This window comes from Lineus longissimus, chromosome 6, assembly GCF_910592395.1.
Source record: "Lineus longissimus chromosome 6, tnLinLong1.2, whole genome shotgun sequence".
Classification (NCBI taxonomy): Eukaryota; Metazoa; Nemertea; class Pilidiophora; order Heteronemertea; family Lineidae; genus Lineus; species Lineus longissimus.
In genome coordinates, this window is record NC_088313.1 from 8,851,403 (window position 1) to 8,861,646 (window position 10,244).

Sequence of the window (10,244 nt, forward strand, 5' to 3'; positions counted from 1 at the left end):
AAATGTTTTCATGTGGTATTGATAGTTAGCGTGGTTAGTAGGCCTTCACTTTTACCTTTCTCTTTACTGGTATTGGAACAGGGCCTTATCTGACTTTTTGCAAAATGTTGGTGCTTTCTACTGAAGTCTTAACCCTACAGCTGCGTGAACTGAACTCTTGACTTCTGATACATAATCATTTTTTGTGAGAATGGTAAAATGACTTACCTCCATGCTTTATATTCTTGTACTTTTTTTCACATTCTGCACTTGTGCGCACCACTACTCCTGCAGCGCTGTACGTAAAATGATATTTCGAAACAGTTCAAGTTCAAATTTGAACTAAGATGTAAGAATGATGCTAAAAGTAACATCACACAACAAAAAGTGCATTACCATTGACATTTTAAAAATATCAATATTGCAGTACTAAATTGCGATACTTGGGCCATGATGCCTTATTTGATGATTATAACCGTAGTAGGCCTACTTAGCAAAACTTCAGTTCCTATATCACTTTGAAATTATCTTGTATCAGCCACTGGACTGTTCTTCTTGTGTTCATATTTTCATTTTAAAGGGACTCTGTAGACAGCAAGGTGGGCAAGATGAAGTTTAAATTAGTCGGGTCTCTCACATCTCGAAGTACATCGAAATCTTCGATCATGCTTGTATGCCGAATATATTCATATATATTAAACATGACCCAGTTTGAACTACAGTGGACACCTCCCTTAGTGGACACCTCTCTATTGAGGATAACCTCTCCATCAAGGACACTAGTTTTGTTCACAAAGTGGTTGTTTCCATTACATTTGACCTTTTTAATCAGGCACCTCTCAAGTAAGGACAGCACTTGCCAGTCCTAAGGGTGCCCTGAATAATAGAGAGGTACTGTACTTAAGATCAAGATGACCAATTTAAACTTTTTGGCACTTTGCTCCTGCCTAAATAGTCCCCATTTCTAAAATGTTGATAAACAGATATGATGATGGCATTGTCATTGATCTTGTCAACTCTAGTTTAAAGCATTGATGCACTTGTCATAAATCTTTAACTGTATAAATATTTACACTTTACAGTGAGAGAAATATTATTTTATCATTATATTGATTGATTGTTATCAAAACTCATGTTTTTATTGTTCTTATTTCATATCTGAAATCTTTTCTACGGCTGTGACCAATTAGTAGGTAAACACATAGGGGATTCCCCAAACGCTGAGTCACACAGCAGCTGCGCTTATCTACATAATAGATGCTAATGGTGACCTGATTTCCTTCTATTGGCTGAAATCGTCACACCTCCCAACCACACCTCCAAACGATCTCAACATTAATGTTTGTTTTCTTTCGGAAATGATGTGCGATTCTGTTCGATTTCACAGCAAAAATAGGCAGTATCGTGTCTGTTTAAGGCGTGGCGAAATTTGAACTTGGGGACACACAAATGTCGGGGTAAGGCGAGTGCATTTAGGGAAGTTTTTCAGTCGGATTGTGAGTGTCTACCATGCATCGCATCGCATCGCATGCATGCATGGTGAAGCAGACGACACAACAACATTGAGTCCGTGCACCACGGGCACAAATTTTTAGCACAAAGTTTGCCCGGGGAACATCACCCCCAGTCAAGTTGTAATATTTGTACTATGCCAGGCATGAATAACTTATTGGTTTATTGGTCAACCAGCCATGTGTCGACGAGAAGACTAAAGCAGACAACAGGGAACGATTGAACTTGAAGAACACACCTCACATCCTCGGCAACGGCCTCCCAGGCGGCCCTCTTGGAAGCCTTTGACACGCAGCCCGTCCCAATGTCCCCTATCCCACTGAAACGTCCAATGCAGTGCCTCTCACGTAGGCGAACAGCCTCCATTAGCATGGCCTCCTCCTGGGATGACCAATTTGTTGCTCTAACCCGCTTGACTTCATGCACTTCCATGTTTACCTCCATTTTTCTCGGGCGTAATGTTGCTTGGCCTAGCCTACATACACAACAGTAATGATATGGTACCAATTCCGTTCTAACCGTCGATAGTCGCCGCCCGTATTTCCGTACATCCTTAATCTTCATCTTCGTCCTTATAATGTGATGGGCTCCTTTCGGAACGTAATTGATATACTTGGGCCGCTTGGGCCCAGGGGATTTGGACAGCAAAGGAGTAAATACTAATAGCGCTTGATTGTAAGAGGGGTTGTGGGTGTGGCGCATTTATTGTCTTATCGGCTATATACATGTACATTCGGTGGTAAGTTTCAATAATGAGAGCACCATAGTTACAAAATACTAGTAATTCCTTGGAAAATTTCATCATTATGGGTCATTATCATCCGCACCGCCGAGCATCAGAAACGAAGATCAATGTGCCTCTCCCGCCATGCCCATTTCCCACGTGGTCGCGATGTGGCATTCACAATCCAACCTCCTTCATTGCCGACCAGCTGAAGAGTTCCTTGGAAACGTACTCGGGAAAATTCGTAATCTCACGGAAACTCCCGAAGTCTTAGTGGAACTATCGGAGGCTGGCTGAAACGGCCGGCTCAGCACGTTTCACCTGACTTAAGTCATTTTGGGAAAACTTAGCTAAGTTCGTCTTATGATGCTTTGAGATTCGTACTTAAGTTTTTGACTTGGCTTAGTCAAAATATTATGACTTAAGACAAATACTTAAGATTCTTTGAGAAACCGGGCCCAGGTCTTTGTTGCCCGATCCCACACGCATTTCCTTTGTTTTCACAAATATATCTAAATTGTCACCGTTTATCTTGCCAATCTTTTTGTCCTTTAAGAGGCTCAAAAGTTCCTGCTCGCAATAACCACTGTAACGGTCTTGTATGGTTATCTTTTGACTGGCAGAGAGTGTCAAGTGAACATAGTTCAACTGGGTCCATAGACGACTACTTGCCTTGCCAGATATGGCCAATGTAGAAAAAAGGTGCTGTGCAGCAGACGCCTTATTGTCAATACTATGACTGAACATTGACACAACAGTTGACACGGTCGCAATCTTTTGATGACAGGACTCACTTGTTGAGCACAGAGACAACAAAATCGCAGCTAGAAATGGCATAGCTTCTTTCAGTGCGAGAAGTATCTTGGAGAAGATATCTTCTTCAGTTAAAAACTGGGGCTCTTTTAAAGTTTTCATGACTGACCGTCCCTTGACGAAATCCTGCAGGCCAGCCCTTAAATTCTTTGCAACTTGTTTTTCGATTTCGTCCTTTAAATCGGTTGTCGATAGCAAATTTGTCACCACATCCCCAACATCTCCCTCCACCGAAACTTTCACATGCTTCCTTGTCGACCTGGCAGTGGATTGTTCTTGGAGTCTCAGCATAGCTTTAACAGCGAGTTTTTTCGATAGGGCTGAATTTATATCTATCCTGGGCTGTGAATAAGTGTGGTCAGCAGTGTTCGGACGAGTTGCTGTGGTTTCAAAGGCCAACTTCTTCTTGCTTGTTATTACGTCTTTGTCAATGTCAGCAGGCACCTGGTCATGAATTTTAAGCTTCTCCACCGAAGAAATTATTGACTCAATCACACGTGTTCGCCTCTTTCTGTCTGGTTGACAACTTGCTGGGGTAGAGACGTTTTGAAAGAGTTATTGGTACCGGTATCTTTGCAGTGGGAGTCCAAGGTGGGGAGGCGTTCGTATCATCATCAGCAGCGATAGGGGAAGAGGCAGGAAAATGTAGCAGTTGCACATCATCATCAGTCGGCGTCGCGATGGAGGCGGAGGTAGTATCGGTTTGGTCAATTACAAGGTCAGGGCCAGGGGAACAGGGGGGCAGCTGTGGTTCTGCATCCACAGAAATTGCATGGGAGGTAGTGACATCACACCCAGAGGCAAAATTAACGTCAGTGAATCCAGTTGACTTTTGAAGATGAGCCGCAAGGCACTTAGACTTTTCCTCCAGGCCTCCAACCTCCCGAAGGCACAAATCACAGACACGCATTTTCATTAGGTTCGCCTGCTGCTTGAAGAGAACACTCAGAGTCGTCCGAACGCTGCTACTCTGTGAGCCACCGACTTCCTCGCCACGACCATCATTGTCAATTTTAGGGCCAGGACCAGGGACGGGTTTTTCTGCATGGCCAACACTATCACTATGCACGCGACGATGAACACTACTTGCACGTGCATCAAGAGAGGATACAACTTTCGGCTCAATTTCAACTATTTGTTCGTCAAATCTAAACAGTTTAATCAATGAATCAACAGTGTCACTATCACCGAATTTGCAAAATTTCAACACTTTTAATCTTGCCTTCTGTTTGGCACATAAAACGCATATCTTTTCATCGACTTGGAAAAGCGGGCTGGCCTTCGAGGCCGCCATGATTGTTTGGAACTACTTCTATTGTCAATAAAAATAATACTAATGAAATGGCCAGGGCCATTGTGCTCACCTCATGTGGAGGAAAGATGGATAAAGAGCATGGTATTGTGTCATGTAGTGTTAGGTTTGATGTAGGTCCAAGCAATTACAATTTCCCCAAAATGGCCAATTTACAGTACATTCGACCTCTGTGACCTTGAAAAGTAGGTCAAATCAAAGAAGACCCGGGTGACACATTGAATGGTTGTTAGAATTAGATGTACCTATGATATAAAATTGGTGCCAATCGACAAGTCATTACTAGGAATAAAGGCATTTTGAAGAATTTAGGATTTGGCCCCGTCCCTGGAGGCCAAACGGCAAATCAGATCGCACCAAACTTCGGTACCTGAGATCACCTGACCAAGGGGTACATGTGTACTTAATTTGTGATCAATAGTCATTGCATTTAAGAAACGTGCCATAGTTACGGCCTGACAGCGAATTTACGCCATTTGATCTCTGTGACCTTGACAAGAAGGTCAAATTAAAAACCTGTGTGACATATACTGTATGGTGGTTAGATGTACCCATGATATTAAATTGGTGGCAATCGGGCAAGAAGTTAAGGAATAATCACATTTTTAAGGTTTTTGGATTTTGCCCCCTGGTGGTCAAGTGGTGAATCATATTGGACCAAACTTCGATCCCTGAGATCACCTGGCTAAGGGGTAAATGTGTACCAAATTTGGTATCAATAGTCATTGCAGTTTAGAAACGTGCCATCGTTACATCCTAACGGCCAATTTACACCATTTGACCTCTGTGACCTTGAAAAGGAGGTCAAATCAAAAACGCGGAGGATATATGATGCACCTTTGCTAGAAGTACCTACCATATTTTTTTCAAAATTTCCCGACTACTATTAAGGGAGATATTGCATATTTTCACTTTTAACGTTTGGCCCCATGGTGGCCAAACCATGAAACGAATCGGACCGAAACTTGGTCTCCAAGGTGTCATTACATAAGGGTACATGTCTACCAAGTTTCAACTCAATAGCTCTAACAGTTACGAAACGTGCCCTGCTAACGGACGACGACGACGACGACGACGACGACGACGATGGACGACGGACGCCACGGTATGGGATAAGCTCACCTCTGCTAAGAGGTGAGCTAAAAACATGATCAATTCGGCCAAATTTACAAAGGAATCGATAGAAAAATTATGGGCAAGTATTGATATACTAACAATTAATAGTTATAATGAATTATTGGTAAAAGTGCTCGTCATCCATTGTAAACTATATATTGTGCATAGAACTAAAACTAAAGTTCCGACAGTTCCGGTGACAGGGCGACCTCTTCGCAATTGTAAAGATTCTTTACAATTCCACATGCGCGGTACTGCTTTTCAAGATGGTGGCAATTTAGCAGTGCTAGAGCCGTTGTTTAGGAACGACATCAGCGCATCTAGTGTCAAGATTGTTATTTTGGAACTGCGCGGAGTGATATCAAATCATCAACCTGGAGACCAGCCGCCATTTGCAATACCGTTAAAGGTGAGTGTGAATCTTTCCGTTATTTTAATCGCCCTCAAAATCGTGTTTAATCAGTACATCGGACAAAACTAACTTGTCATAAGTCAAGAAAAGAGTCTTTTGAATATATGTGAGCTATTAGTTTTGAAGATTATTGCCAGATCTTGCATATTTTGATGCAAACTTTTTGTGGTGTCGCACAGTTGCTAACCAGGTAACTGTTCAACACACGATGCCTCCACTCCGATAAAAACAACTGATTTTACAGAACACAAACTTTCCTGTGAACCAAATACGAAGTGATTATGGAGTAAACGGGCCGAGTAAACTACATGTTAGATTTGACAAAATAAACAACAGAAATTAGCGAATGATATCGTTATGATGTGTAAACAACAATGGCAGCCGTGAACCTGATGAGCGAATTCTGTCCGAACTTTTCATCACACTGTGCGTTCTGAAGACCTATAAATGGCTCAAAATCACCCAGTCCTCACTTATAGGATATACCACTACTGAAAATAAATGCTGAAACCTCGCCAAAAATGTTATGAGTGCTGAAATTAACCATTTTGAGATCGTTCTTCTCAACCTCAAGTCACCCGGCTGTAGAAATGTACAGTATAGCATGTATATACACGCACAGTGTAAATGTAAACACAAATGTACGCAAGTCTTTAAACCTGCTATATTTTTGTCAAAACTATTGAAACTATATTCTCACTCATATCAATGGACTTCCTAGATCATTAGCAACTAATCAGTGTCCCTTGGTCTCAATTAATGATATACCGTACAGTAATTTGACTGGCAAAATTAATTTCTCATGATTTTTTTCAGGGATAATCGACAGCTGCATTTCGTGAGAAGCTGAGGCACACTCATCAAATTGGCTGATAAACATACAGCTTGCAGGCCATCCCATGGTGCTCGCTCGACCATAAGAAGTACCAGTAGATTCCATTTCATTCTTCTTTACTGTAATACTTAACTCGAGTAAATTGAATAAAGAGAACAGCGTGTCAGTTTAAAAACAATATCATTGCGTCTGTTAAGTTTTATACTCGCTGTCAATCCTACAATAAAGGAGGATCGAGTGTCTTGAGATGCTAGGCCTGTTTGGTATCAACTGAAACTTATGAAAATTATGAAGTTTTCGTGGTGTCTTCCTTGGTCTCGACCATGCATTTACTGTCAGTGACCATGCGTCTCCTAATGTCCATCTACTGGTTTTTCACAGCCTACACTCCAAAGGAATTTATATAAAGGTCCTGACTGCATTTACTGGTTGTCCCTAGGTTGTGACCATACTGCTGGACTGGTTTGCCTCAACCTACAATTCAAAGGAATCTATGTAACGGTCCTGATTGCATTTAATTGTTGTCACTGGGTTGTGAAATGCATCTACTGGGTTTTGACAGTCCGAAATCTATGTAAATGTCCTGATTGCATTTACTGGTTGTCACTGGATTGTGACCATGTATCTACTTGTTTGTGACAGTCCAAGGAAATATCACAGCTGGTAACATGTACTGTCACAACCTTCAACTCGTCTTGGTTGTGTTGTGACACTCATGCAGTTATATGTAAAACCAAATTGGACCAGGCACTGTCACAGGCTAGAGCGAAGCTTCCAGCCCGACAGGTCTGTAGTTTCACAAAAGATAATTCAGTTCAACCTTTGTACATTGCCTTACATGTATACATTGTTTGTGTACAATTTGGGCACTAACAGAAATCAGTGTATCCTTAAATTCAAGAAAGATAAAATTCCCTCTATTATATTTCAAGAAAAAGTGGAATTTTTATTGTGAATGCTGTCTCAGTGTCTGTTTAGGCGAAACAGTCATGCACTTCTATCTTTGGTTTCTTTATTTTTTGCAGACTTCTAATCAACAAACAGTTAAGGAACTTGTCAAGGCATTCCATATAATGGCTGTAATGCAGAATCAAGTCCCTTGTTGGGCTGTGCTATTTTTTGACAATCAAGAGTACATTCAGTGTTTATATTATCGTGCAGAGAGCAACTATGACTGTACAGACTTTGTATATAATTGGCTTGAACTGCATTTGTTTTTTTTTGTATGGTGAATTTCTACTCACAGTTGACTGGCTAATTGATCAAGAGTTTGCATTTCTATTATGCTTTTACTGAAACAAGCTGCAGCTCACTGTCTGATGCAAGGTAAGTGTATGTTCACATGCCCAGGCATGTCACAAACTGTGCTCCTGGAATGAAGGCGCTGTTACACTTTTCAAAATGTGTTGTTAACTCGAGAAGTTGATGGCATAAGGAATGAAAATGAGGTAGCACAGTGTATGTTGTTATCTTCTAGATTTCAACCAAATATCAGTCCACACTTCAATAGCACCAATATTCGTCATTCATTGGGCTTTCTGGAATGATCTGTTCCATAAAAGGAGCCAACACGTCCTTTTTAACTCACTTCTCCTTGAAGGAGAGTCGAGCTGACTTAATGGCAGGTACGTGGTAAAAATCCGAACAGTAAAAATCCCAAGGTTAAAAATCTTCAAGCATTTAAAACGCGAGAAACTGTTTTTCTTAAAAAAACTAATTTTTCCACTAATAGTTTTCAACGTCACAGTGGTCAAACAGTGTATGTTGGCTGATGTATCTCATGAGACGTGGGCACAATGGCCCTGGCCATTTGATTCTAAGGATGCAGTTCAGCTTTAATAGACTGATCCCATGAAATGAAGACTACATCTGTTACCCTGTCCTACCTCTAGAGACTATTCGAACTCTTCCGATTTCAATTGTCTCCGAGATAGTCAACCTTGGCATAACAGGGGTTGTTGCTTCACTTGTTGGGGAGGATGCACGCAGTTGCAAACGCTCTGACAACAATTGTGGTATATCAAATATTTTTATGAATAAGTTCTGGCTTTCCTATTGTCATTAAAACTGCATAAAGTAACAGCAGGGCCTGCTGAAATTAGTTTTAGAATAGAAAATCTTTCAAAGTTGGCATACTAACGTTGGAACGAATATTTCAAAGATGGCACACTTCCAGAGTTAAATCGGGAACAAATCACACAACGATTTCCTCGTATTAAATACGTTTTAATTTTCCACTTTTTTTTTTTTTTCTTTTTTTTTTCACTTCCAGAGTTGGCACGGTACAGAAGTATAGAAATGGGGATCTGATGCTACATGTGTCCTAAAGCCCTTTGGAAACTATTGGCACAAGGGTTTCTGCCAGTGGGGGGGGGGGGGGCTGTGCAAATACCCACCTTTGCAACACGAAGGTGGGTATGTACCACCTTCTGTCTGCTGATCAATGTCTTCCGACGGAGATTTTGCCTCCCAAATGCTCAGAAAACAGTGTAAAAGGCCAAACTACATTCTTTTGTGAAATACCCTTTTGTGTTGGAGTTAATACCCATGACTGATTTGGTCTTGTGAATATAAATAATAATAGGTGTGGCTTTTAGAATACTTTTGACTAGTCACTTGAAGCATGGAGCTTGTAGAGAAAAGTCACAGTGTGTATATATATAGGTTAAAATATCAGGGATAATAAACAAGGAGTACTAAGGAGCAAGGGCTAGCCCAGGAGGATAAACAGGAGGACATAAAGCTGGGAACACACTAATTAAAGGTACACTTTCATGGTAGCAGAGCAAAAATCCATGGCAATGGCATCGGAAACGTCTCGTCGGGGTTACTCGAATCCACCTATTCTTGATCCCAATGGAGATTATGAAGCATGGAAAAATGAAAAAGCAGTCTGGGAATTAGTGACGGATTTAAAAAAGGAGAAACAAGCACTAGCAGTTGCATTGACATTAAAGGGGCAGGCAAGAACTAAAGCTATGGAAGTGGAAATAAAGGAACTCAATTCTGAAAATGGGATGGTAAAACTTTTGCTTGCATTGGATTCACTATACTTGAGAGATACAGTGAATTTGGCTTATAGTGCATATACAAAATTCGAAGTCTATCGTAGAGACAAGGAAAACATGAGTGATTACATCATTGAATCTGAAAGACTAAATAGTGCTTGTAAGAAACACAAAATGGAAATACCAGACACAGTACTCATGTGTTAGTTCCCACATTCAGTCATGGCCAGTTTGGCTGTGATAAGTTGAAAAATCAAATATCGATACTAGTCTGATACTAGTCTTGAATCTTGGTTCTAGGTTCTTCAGACACATCTGAAGGGTTTGTACTTTTAGTTATTTTTGTGAGGAAAAAAACATAATTCATTTTTATATGTTGTTTTGGTGCAGTTATTTAAAGTGGATATCCTGGATTGTGTTTGGCCGCTGATTCAGAATTTGAGACCAATAAGTAGAGACCACTACTTGTTGATATTATCACACAGAATGTGTTTGGAAAGAATTTTAAAAAGTGAACATTTAAAGACATTCCA